At 41.9% G+C, this 12,884-nt stretch overlaps 1 long non-coding RNA gene across 1 annotated transcript; it reads right to left on the bottom strand.

Annotated features, from left to right (window-relative positions):
- Window positions 1-143: 143 nt before the first annotated feature.
- Window positions 144-2,251, bottom strand: LOC311444154. The gene is made up of 3 exons (XR_014697668.1): window positions 2,179-2,251; window positions 1,304-1,396; window positions 144-998 (listed from the first exon to the last, which is right to left on the bottom strand). It is a non-coding gene; the product is annotated as an uncharacterized lncRNA (long non-coding RNA).
- Between the last annotated feature and the right edge of the window lie 10,633 nt (window positions 2,252-12,884).

Raw genomic sequence — 12,884 nt, 5'->3', positions numbered from 1 at the left:
TCTTCAAGGACTTGTTGAAAATATAGTATGGTATCTTTGTAATTTACTGGTAATGTGTACACAATGTAAAAGATCAGGAGCAGAGAGTACTATCACTATATTTAGAGATAATGGTGCTTTTCTTTCATAGGCTTGATATAAACTTTGATTACATAGCATTTCTTTAATTTGCTGCTATTCAAGAAAACCCTTAGAGCACTGCAGCGAGCAATGCCTCTCTTTTACATTTGCATTTTTTAATTTGCATTTTTTAATTTCCCAGACTACAGCTCCACACCTACACAGGCTTCCCCTGTGGGAGGGAAGAGAATATTTTTCAGTATGAATGATACTGTTTCTCTTCTCAAATAGCTGTAGTTATTAATTCCAGAGATTTACAAAAATCGCTTTGCTACCGTATCACTTAAGTGTGGAGCTTTTTTCTAGCTGACATCAGATGCCAATCTGTTGCTCCGCCGGTACCCATTTTAAGTAGGGCAGCCAAGCAAGAAGTTCAGCCTGCTCCGACGAGGAGCTGTTGCATTCCCTGCATACCCCACGGTGCCACTGAGCTCCGGAAGGGCCTGGTGCTTTTAGAGGAAGAGCCACTGTGTCCCTAGCACATCCAGCTCCCCGTGGCACCCTAATGACAGGAAGCTAGACCAGCACAAGGACACGGGCTCCTGCAGAGCCAAGGGTTTAGGGGCCTGAATGCCAGCGGATGTGGGCTTTGCAGGCAGAGTTTGTGCCTAGGTCTTCAGGTCTTTACAATTTCTGTATCTAACTCTTTGCTCTTAAAAGCCTGAGATGCTAAATTTGAGACATGACATAAACAGGAAAGGTAACAAGCAAAATTAGTCCGGGAAGAGGGATGGCAGCAGTAGGGCCATGGCTTCATTCAGGAATTTTAGCTAAGTGCTCGTGCCTGTCCATGGGGGAGTGCCTGTCTCCAGAATGACTCCACCCAGAGGCTGAGACAACAAAACGAGTCGTTGATTTGACTTTCTCTATCCAGGACCCTGCAAAAGAAAATTTACAAGCACAGTATGTCTTCCCAAGACTGAACGTTTGCTCACATAATAAGGTTAAAAAAAGAAGAACTTGGAAGATTTTATATAACTGCACCATCTCATGACACCTGCCATAACAATATTTTATTTGTCAGTCTTTTCTCATCCTTAGTCTCTTGAAGCTTGACTAGGTTACTGCATCAAAGGGAAGGAGTAATAGTATCACTTCAGATAAAAGAAAAAAGAGAAGCGTGCTGTGTACAATCTGCCCATCATGTCACTTCACAGTTACGTTAACCAAACAGCCAACATACCTATGAAAAACACACAGCCATATAATGTGGCAATCCACGTAAACTAGAGCTTCTTCTCAGGTGTGGTAAAAACGCTTCATTCTTACATAGTAGCTGTAGTTCAAAAAGATTTATGCAGATTAATTAATGTAACGTACTTTATGCACATCAACTCACCAAGGCAGAGAAAGATTAAAACACAAAACACAAAATTTAATAGACAGGGGAAGTGGCAGAGCAATAAACACCATGGAACTCCTGGATTCGAGAATTAAGAGAAAAAGACATAATACAACTATTTCCTTTCCCTTTTTTAAAGTACGCATTTCAGACAGCAAGTTCTGCTGTGCCCAGCACTGAGCACATCGTCGGCTCTTTGCAAGTACTGAGCTGAATAAATGATGTTAACTGTAATCCCATTCCCTTGTCCTAAACCACTAAATCTATCAGAATTTTAAACCTTCATATTTAACTGACTTTGGTAAAGATAACTCTGCAAGTGCATGTTAAGTTGTGATATCTCAGCACTACTAATTAATATGTAATAATAATAATAATCATGACTAATAATGCTGCTGTAATAAGGATTTAATCCTACAGATCATTTTTATGAAAGCACTTTGATAATAATGATTATTTATTCTTACAGTGCATTTTTCACGCTAGCAACTTCAAGTACAGTGATGATTAATAAAGCTAAGGAAATTGAGAGATATATAAAATAGCAAGCTTATGAGACTGCCAATGTGCCGATCTTATTAAATAAACATTAACAAAAAATAGAGCTGTAAAGGAGATTCCCTTGGGGGAGGGAAAACAAAACCAACAAAAACCAAAACAACAACCACCAAACCAAACCAACCCCCTCGAGGCTATGTCAGCAGGATTGAATTGACCTGTGTATCAATGTCATTTCCATTGTCACTCTAGCAAACAAAATAAAATAATAAATAGCACTTAGTGAGCTGCGGACTGGGCTGTCAGCTGGTGTAAATGGGTGCATTGGCATTAATCTAAAGCAGCTGTGCATCTGGCCCTACATTTTCAAAGGGCTGCAAAAACATAAGAAAATACCCAATACGTCTTGTCCACGATGACTTTAATGCAGAGCAGAGGAAGGTTACTTACTGTCAACATTCACACACTCGAGCGATGGCTGATATATATATCTGAGCTACTTAGCTGGATTAGGCATCCTGAGATGCGCTAGGCCATTTTTGTCTGCCCTGACTGTGATTTAAGTTCAGGAGAGATGCCTCTTGCCTTCCTCCTCTCATCTTCCCACTGCTGCAGGCTAAACCAAAGGCTTTGCTATGACCCAAGTTAGATTCCCATGGAAATTCACAGTGGGGCAATAGAGAGAATTCACCTGGTTCAAAAAAAAATCCCCCAGTAGGGATCCATTTAGCCTGCAAAGCATTACATGGGCAGCATTTTGCCAAAATAGCTTAGAAAGGAAATTACCTGGGCTGGCACAACTTCTAGCAGCAAAGGAAATCTTTTGCGGGATGGCTTAGGTAATTAGAGAAGTCTCATCAGCAACAGAGCAGTTTTTTAGACTCAGAACTTCATGCTCGTCAAGATTTTGCTAGCTTGACTTTCTTGGCAGAGCCTTGGTAGAAGAGACCAACCTTAAGAGAGGTTTCAACAGGAAAGACCTCCCACAGAAGTAGAAATTACTACGGTGGCAGCAACTTTCTGCTTAAAAATGTCCCCTGACTACCTGCCAGATCATTGATGTGAAAGCAGAAAGAAAGGGATTCGGGAACAGACAAAAGATGAGAGAAATCCATGACTGGAGGTTTACTCTGACATCATGTATACATGGAAAACATCCACGGGGACTTGCTCCACAGTGATGTCCACATGCTGGCATCAGGAAAGCAGAGAGGGGAGCCCTGGGTTTTGTAAGGAGTTATGTGCTGGTATCCAAACACCAGGTATGAGGGAGAGAGGAGCGAGTCTGTGGAAGAAGAGCTGGAGGAACTTATTGCAGGGGAATTCTGCAGTTCTTTTTCCTCCACTTCTTCCTCTTTATAATCATATTTAATTAGGCAATTTGGGAAATGATTGCACAGAGAAAGATAGAAACTCCAGGTAAACAGCCACCCTCTGATAAAAGAGAGGCCCAGCCCACGACCAGGAAGGCAACACGATGGTAAGAAATAGCTGGCGCGCTTTGAATACGTACTGTGTAAACACCGTCTGAGGCTCATGGAGTAGTGAATGGAACCAACCATCTCTATGTGAAGGGGATGAACAATATTTCATTCCACATAAATATCAAGAGTAGCCTCCAGCAACAGAAATCAAATCTGAATAGGAAGAGATCTTAGCAGATCTAATACAGGCTTTCGCCAGTACTGGTCGATCCTTCTTTAAACTAATTTGTGAAGAAAGAGAACAAAGGGCTGGATGTTTCTCTGCAGACAGTCATATTTTCTAAGTCAAGAGTAAATTATGTTGAAATGAGAATATGAAGTCATAAAATATAATCAGACTATTAGGCAGGTAAGAACTGTGGGGAAGATACAGCCCTCCATGACGAATTGCTAGTGTAACGTATGATAAGGAGAGACAACAGAAATCAGTGGAAAAAATTTGGCATGCAATGATTTCCTTCCCTAGGCCTCCTGCAATTTGCAGAGCTCTGCAGAATTTCTTGGGCTGCTTGGTCAGCTTTCTCTTCTGCAGAAATATTCTTGGGTTTCAATGCTAACTACCAAAGCTACAGACGGAGGGTAGTTGTAAAAGGTTGATTTGCAGAAATATTTATAAATTCTGTAGCTTTCTATTTTAGGTGTTCAATTTAGGGCTTCTGGTGGCTTTAGGCATCTGTCTTGTCTGAGATTTCTCTGTGGTGCTAACAGAAGTGAAGCTGAAGACTTGGATTCTTCATGAAGTGGGAACTGGGGCTTCGAGTCTAGAGAAAATGGAATCCAGAGGAGAATCATAAACACACAAGTTCTCTTTGCACATAGATGTTCCTACTGGAATTATCAAATAAATCTTGAAATAATCACATGGGCCAATCTGTGTGGCAATGGAAATAAACAGCTCTTTTGTAAGGGATTTCCAGGGCGATGAAGATAGGGCCTGTCTGCAGCTGGTAAGAACTCACAGGACACGCTCATTGGATTCTGGTTGCTGTTCAGGCTGATGGGAACTTCTGAGATTTACATTCCCTTTCACTTTGCCTGTGTTTCAACAACATGCAGCCTAGTATTTGTGCTTAACCACACATGTACTTGCTTAATTGTGCCCTGTTCAGCCTGTCAATGCATTCTCCCCCCTCAGCTACTCTGCATTTTGATACGTGCCAGAACATCATCCGAAGTAAACCTCATGTTATCAGAGGCACATTTGCTCAGTGTTTGTGCTGAGACCAAAGTTGCAGATTTAAAGGGGAAACTCTTTCCTTGAAGGACTACCCCCTAAAACATTTTCACAGAGGTTGGAGAATATATCATGCGCAGAGCACAGATCGTAGAGGACTTCTCCTGGAGTCTCACCAACACCATATTTGAACAGCAGACTGAATCCAAAAGAGGGAAAAACACCCTGCACGCATGTCAGTGGGATGATCAGCATGCAACACGTGAGATGTGTGTGGTATGCTTGTTATGAAACTTTTGTTAGCTTGGAGAAGGCTTCAGAAGAACAGAGTCTAAAAATGGGATCATTTAGGCTGTGAAGAAATAGGAGGTGCTGGGAAGTTCTGGGGTACATGGAGAGGATATGAAAGAGTAGCAACTAGCTAAGCTTTTAGGGCATCACCTTGCTTACAGAGAAACCAGGCATGAGAAAATCAGATTGCTCACACACGTCTTTTAGTCAACTCAGAAAAAATAAAGCATTTGGCCAAATTACAGTTACAGTTTGTAAATGCTGGCAGGGCCCACAGGATCAGTGAATGCATTTTCAGCAGTAACAGGTATATACTGAGAAAAAGTGCCAGCAGAGAGCTAATTCATGGGCTAGAACCTGGGATCTGTAAAGGAGGGACACAAAGGCTGTAAGGGTGTAAACTCAGACCTGTTTCATGTGGGGAGCCGCAAGCTTCTGCCACCAGCAAGGTGCAGAGCAGCCCAGGATGGCACCAAGACAAAATGAAGCACAAGAGTGAGCTGGAAAAAAAGGGGAGAGCAGCTTCCTGCCTTGGATCCAACCATGTGGTTAAAGACATGGTTGATTCTGATCAATTTGACTTGCCTGCTGCAGCTTCTGTTAAACAGAAAATCCATCAGAGGAAATAAAATATCATTCTGTTTGTTCTTAAGATTTCCATTTTTCCTTTTCTATGAGGTTCAAAATAATACTTTGTTCATAAAAGTCAACATAGCATACTTGAAAGCACTAAAAAGTGAGCTGTTTGTTTATCCTCAGGGCAGGTGCTCTGTAGATTATCACAGTCAAGCTTTGTTGTTTTGCATTACAAAGTCTCCAACCTTGACCTAAGAGGACAACTCTTCCTATTTCCCCTCAGCTCCCAGAAAAAAAGAAAAAAAAAAAAAAAAAGAAGAAGAAGAAGAAAAAAAAGAAGACAGAATCATTCTTATCATTCTTTATTCTAAGCCGGTGCTTTGTCTTGCTTTAGCAAAGCCTTTGCTGTACAGACTCATATACAAGTTTTCAGGTTCCCTCTACTTGGCTGTTAATGCTGAAGCTAGCTGGAGCTGAAATGGCTGCCTTAGACTGGTTGGAAAATTAGAAGCGTAGACTCTCTTGGGGAATTCAGCAGTGTTAATTGCATGACTTGGGAATCCTCTGGGGAAACCTTCCAGGTGACATGTAAGGAATTAGACACACATATATCTCACTTTAATATGAAGGGAAGCTGAGTGCTCATCTCCCCGCACAATCTGTTGACAACTTCACCCTTACGCTGAATGATGACACACAGGTGGAATTACCTTCTTCCATTAAGGATCTTTAGAAAAACATATATAACAGCAAAGGCTTGCAAAGGGTCTCCTCCCAGATAAATATTGTAAAAATCCTAATTTCTGGAGTTATCTCAAATGAATAAATCTCTAAAAAATACAAAGTGTTTTTTATTCATGGGTATGTGGGGAAAAAAAAAGTACAGTGAATTACTGCTGCAGTCACCTGCCCTAGTGTGAGCTGGGATACAAGGGAAAAAATGCACACTGCAGCTCCAAACGGGAGGTGCAAAGGTGACTTCTGAAATCCCCTGATCCCAACCTAATTGCTAGACAGTCCCCAAGCATAAGTTAGAGCAGCCTTCAGCATCCACATCTAAACATGCCTTTTGTTCCCATCCGAAGCCCATCAGGAACCCACGCCCCTATACCACAGGAGTATTGTCTGGAAAAAGAATTAATAGGTTCTGGAGCCACTTGCTTCATCAGCATGCAGAATGCCTTATTTAACTCTTTGCATAACTTCAGCACTGATATTTTGACCACCTGTGAGAATGTGAGAACATACTGCACTGCTCGGTTCTTCATAATCTAACAACAATCCTACACGGGCTAGTAAAAAATTATTTCTATCAATGGCTCTTATGATATCCAAATCTGTGAAAATTTATAATTTTTTTTTAATGTTACTGTGCAGAAATTGGAAAGCCATAACTTTCCCTAATCTCTGGAGGTGGTCTGTATCTAGTTATCTTGGAAAAGTGTTCTTGTGCCCAGACGGGCACTGACTTGAAACTTCTGGTTGTTGAATGGCCAAAGGACAGATACAGCCCAGATGTCACCATGGATGTTTATCTTGACTACCTGCTTTGATAGGCATAGATACTTGGCATCAAGTTTATTTTGTTAAAATTGGTACCAGTGGAAATTTGATATTTATAAAAAACATTTTTTCTTATAAATGCTGCAATGTAATTATTAATACATAGGGCTATCATATTCACACACAACATTCACACATAAGCAAGTAAGGGAAATATCTACTTACAGCTCCTCATGAAAGACAAAATTATCTCCCTGCTTTTCCTGCAGTGTCAGGGTGGTGGAGGGTTACTTTTCTGTAGAACAAAAATAAACTACAGACAGGAATGATGGGTTGGATCCTGAACAAGAGGCCACAGCCTGCAGGAATCAGCACATGGGTGTAAAAATGACACAGGGCTAAACTAGTCTGCAATACATCTTGTTCTAAAACAAGACTTTTTTTGAGCCTTGGATTTTCAAAGCAGTCAAAGATAGTTGGAAACTTGACTCCTAGAATATATGGAAATGATGTGTTTCATACTTGTAGGTTCCTTTGGAGAAAAAAAAATGTTTTGCCCTAGTTGCAATTAAAAAATAAAAATAAAAATAAAAAAACCCACCACCAGCAACAAAACTCTCTCAGTTTACACTTTGGCTAATCCATGTCCTTCTCCAGAAGGAATGAGATTGCAACTCTGCAGAATCAGGTGGCTGGCAGCCGGGCACCGGGGTGCTCAATATTCAAACCCAGATATTAAAAGTGAAAAAGAGAAACTGTGTCAAGGAAATCTCCATCAAACGTACCCTTGTAACTTAAGATCAGAGGCCCCAAGCATGTTACTTTTGAATTCTTGCAGGGTTACAGACCTCCAAAATAAATCAGCTCTGCCAATTGTGAAACACCCTAGAGCATATATTGGAAACATTCACTGTCTTTTAAAGTGACAGATTAAAATCTCTAGTAACAAAGTTTTGCTCCTTTTGTTGAGCAATCCTTAAGCAATTCCACTCAGGCTTGCAGTGAAGGATTTGGGTATTCTTCTGAAAACCTTCCAGCAAACCACACCAGCCTACTTCAGGCTCATCCTGATCTTACTTGTACCAGCAAAAATAAATGTAACTAGTCTGCATCAGAGATACTTTGGGGCATACCCAAAATTAGGCTCCAGCTGCAGACCTGTGTATTTTTATGCTCAGAAGTCCTAAGTTTGGTATGCAGAAGAGCTCTGCTGGCGGGGACTGGGGAGCACTGGCCCTGAGGTGCCGTAACTCAGCCCCGTCCCTGCTGGCTCTTCCACCGATACACCCCATGTTGTGTCTCGGATGCTATCGGTGTGCCAAGGCAGCAGCAGCAATACAACAAAGGAAACTGTAATAATGTCTCACTGAGCCCCTCACAGGATGATAGGAGATACCTGCCTCCAAAACACCCGTGATCTGTTTAGACAGAGCTGCCTCTTTGTGTGGGCAAGTGACAGGCCTTCCTGGCCACAGCTAGCTCATGGGAATGGCCAGGCTGGGCCCATTCTGAGCCACTGCTTGAAAGAAGAACTTATTTCTTGTGCTTTCTGCAGAAAACATCTGAGGAAAAATCCTTGGTCACTGTGGTGGCCACAGGCTCCGTGATCACCTCAGAGCTGTGCCCGGCGCAGTGGTGTGGGCACAGGCCTCACCTGGGCAGCAAACGCGGCCTGTGTCTGCCCCAGGCTGGGGGGGACTGAAAGAACTGCAAAAGGAAGAAATCTGGGGGAAATTATTCTTCTGTGTGACTTCAGTTAAAAGGATATGTTTCTCATAATGGGCAAATGCTAACTTCAAGAACAGGAGTGGGAGACACCATAATTAATTCTTTCTTTCCGAGTTTGTAAGCAATATCACACAACCACTCCAGGAAGTACAAACGACTGCCTTATTTGTAACGAACTAACCCTGAAACCTAATTAAATTAAAAACAAAATAATAAAAAAAGTATTTAATTATGCAATAGCACTACAAAAAATATTTAGTTAATGTGCCTGCTCGTAAATTCCTTATAGTCACCCTCCCCATGTGAAATAAAGCACAGCCAGGTTCTTCACTGACTGAGTACATGACATGTTGTATGACACATTTACAACCCCAAAACTGGTTAGATTTGCAGTACAACACAGCAGACGGAAAACTGGGAGGATGGACAAGACATTATGAGATATACTGAATTTCATATCAGAAGAAGTAATATGGTGGCCCCTGCTCTGACTACATTATTCATTTTCATATTTAATTCATAAAAAACTTCTTCTAATTTCCACGAGGTTTCCAGCCTTTTACAAAATACGGCCCCAGAATCCTGACATCCTCCTGTACAATTCTGGTTGAGCTTGGTAGGTAGAAGTAAAAAGCCTAATCTTAAAGAAAAAGCCCAAAGTCCTGACTACATACTGTCTTTAATGTTTAAGTACATTGTAAACAAGTTAAAAATTGTAAACAGCAGCTTGAGAAAGGAAATGGGTGGATTTTGCTTCAAACATCTTTTGAGAAGGGCCAGATTCTGATCGATATGTAACAGTAATGTAAATCAGAAGCAATCTCCCTGAAGTTAATAGAGATCACATTCCAGGCTCCTGAGCTTTTGCACACTGAATTTAACTATCTGTCATGCCTGCGAGGTTACAGCACGACCTGAAAGAAGGTATGGTGTAAGATCAATGTTAAGGAAAGAGTTTCATTTAAAAGACCATCTTTTCCCATCAGACATGATAGGAGATTTATTATTCCAATATTATTGTTGAAACTAGAAGAGAGAGAAAAAATAAACAGGAACATATATTTTCATTTTATGACTGCGAACAACATTTCATACTGTAAACATATCTTGGTCTATAACATTTACCCAGTAAAAAAAATAATTTCAATACAGTCCTTATTGCTAGCTCGGCAGAGCCTCCCCAGAACATTGTGTTAATGATTAATATGAAGTCAGTGGAATTCCACAGTTGCTGAGAGTCTAGTGCCCAAGAATGAACTGCATTGCTAAATCAGCAAAGACAGTTGTCAAGGTAACCTCTATGTAATCTATTTAACTGGCTCCCAAAACACCAATCAAGGTCAGATAACGCACTCAAGCACCATATGAACACACTCATACAGCATAAAGCTTTGTATCAAGACAGCAGGGAGGAAAAAACCTCATTAGGAAGTAGGGGGAAAAAAATAAATTCAGTTTTGAGAAGAGTTAATTGGGATTGCAGTTAGCTTTGTGGGGAAAGTATGCCACTCGTCTGACTGTGTTTTATCTGTGGTAGAAGTAATTTCACTCCAGTTCAGTCTGAATGGAAATATCCTTCTACCAGTGCTTAAAAAAACAAAACCCCAAAAAGTAAAAACAGCCACCGATAAATTATTCATTTCATTTATTGTTTTATTAATGCCCAGACTGGTACCTACACTCTGGTACATAGTTCTCGTTTTGTTTTGCTCTGCAATAGGTTTTCATGTTACTTCAGAACAAACGATGCCAGCAGCATCTCAGGGCTGATAATGTGGCTCCCCACACGAGCACAGTTCCACAGGTCCCGCTCCCCTGCTGCCTTGCCCCTCCCGTGGAAACTTTCCACCCTCCGGAGTGGCTTCTGGAAAGGAGAGTGTCTGCTTGGATTTACAATCTGATGGGTAGCTTGAATTTGAAGTCGTGTTGCAAATATTATTTACTTTCTCTGCATTCACATCTCTACGGCGGTAACAAGGGCTGGCAAGAGTCACTGGGGTCTGAACTGATTTTTATTCCAACAATTGCTGTGCATACAAATCAACATCCTTTGCCTGATATTTACTGCTTTGCTCATCTTGGAAGCAAAGAAGAGCAAGCATTATGAGAATTAAAAAGGTTGCCTGTTTCCCTTGGAGCCTCTGTACCTTTGTCCTCTCCTGGAAAGCTACAGTACTTTGCAACTTCTTACAGCCTCTGCTCCTCAATGAATCGCAACAAATATCCCTGTGCTGCTCACAGTGAAAGTACATACCAAGGGAGCTATTTCCTTCCGTCAGTTATACAATGTCAGTGTCATGGAGCTGTGCTAAATCAGGACCCTGCTCCTGTTCCACAAAGATGCCAAAAGGTCCTGCCAGAGAGAGGGAGAGCTAAAAATAGCAGATCCAAAACTGCAAAAGGCAATCACTGTAAAGACCATATAAATATATCCATGTTCAGACAACATTTTTGGCCATTGCCTTCCATAGCAAACAATCTGAACTCTACTTTAAATGCAGAATGGCTGCATATATCATACATCGATGGAATCCTGAGAGCTGAGGCTCACTAGCAACTCCGGTCAGGTTCTAGATGTAGCATTTCTCAGGATTTTCTCCTTTCTAGCACTGTGTGAGATCCGTATGCCTGTCTGGGAACCGTGCAGGATCCAAGGGCTACAAAACCCTGTACCAGATTAGGAAACAAGGAAGACAACTGCACATTCTAGTCATCCCCATGGGGGCGGGTGCGATGGTGCCACAAGCTGCTGCTTATCATGTTGCTGCTGACACCAGCTGTGTAGGCAGAACACCGCAGCCTTCAGAGAATCACCCCAAGGACTGCTCCAGACCCACCAAAACCTGAAACGACGAAGCTGCTAAGGTGCCTCCAACCTACTTGAGAGAGCCAGCCTTCAGGAGAGGACAAACTGCATGCCTTGGAGGTGCAGCACCAGACCTCACCTTCCATCTGCAGGGCAGATGTGCTCCACGCTGCACCCACACGCGCTGCACATCAGGGCTGTGTTCCAACACAGTTCCTGTCTCAGGGAAGCAAGACCGTGGGCTGGGTAGGACCTAAATCTCATCCAGATGTGGTTAGGATAGACACGGAGTGAGCAATTCAATACAAATGGCTTAAAGGTCCAAACGTTATCCATCACATTTTTCTATAAAATAACCATCACTGTAAAACCTGAACGTATTAGCGGTATTCAGGAACTGATCACCACAGACCTGTTAGGTACAAAAAGCTGTGGGCTCCATTTGGAGCTGAAGAAGCTGAAGAGCAGGCAGGGTAAGTGACTTGCTCAGGGTCAAGCAGGATGCAGGTGGCAGAGCCAGAGACAGATACCCAACTGCCCCAAAACCCAACTCAGCTGAAGCACTGAGGTCTCTGTCCTTAATGGAGCCACTTGAGAGCTCTGAGCACCCACAACACCAATTCATTTCAGATTTCTCCCAGAGGTAAGAGCACTCGGCACTTGTCAGGTGTGTTAGCATGAAAGGAAGGTGCTCATGTATCTTTTCAAGCCCTAGAGACTGCCTGCTTTCAACAAGAAATTAGCAGTTTGTCTCTGGGTTTTGACATGCCAGACAGAGGGGAGGACTGACAGCTAATGAAGCTCTGAGACAATTACAGTAACTCTCCCATGATGAACTGATCCACCCCTGCATCATTGGGTGCCAGAATAATGAAAGTTGGGCTATCTGTAGCATATCTTCTTTTGTTCTACTACAAACACTGATCTGACAGTGCAAATAAAGAGTATGAACATGGAAGGAAGGCTCATTTCAAGAGACACTATGCCAGAAGATGCTGGATGCAGTCAATCAAAGTAAGAGTCTGTTTCTTGTCCCGGCAAGTATGTGATAAGCCAGCTTTCGAACCAAACAGGACTATAAATACAAATATTTATTGCAGTGTTTGAACTAACCTGGTATTTCAGAAGGTGCTTATGGTTTCTAAATGTCTTTCAACGTGGGCCTAGGTTACTTCTGAGATAATTTGATTACCTGAACAGAATCAATTTAATTTCAGTTCATAATTAAAATACTCTGCCCAGGTACCTTTTGTTTTTAAAAAATACATTGTTTTCTTAGTTAATTGGGATTAGAACTGTAGGCATGGTCTGTACCAAAACACTCCTCTCTGCACCTACACAATTGTTCCTAATTTCCTTGGA

The sequence above is a fragment of the Aythya ferina genome (genome assembly GCF_964211825.1).
Source record: "Aythya ferina genome assembly, chromosome: 13".
In the NCBI taxonomy this organism is placed as follows: domain Eukaryota; kingdom Metazoa; phylum Chordata; class Aves; order Anseriformes; family Anatidae; genus Aythya; species Aythya ferina.
Note: the sequence above shows the minus strand (reverse complement) of the source record. Positions and strands in the feature narration are given on the sequence as shown.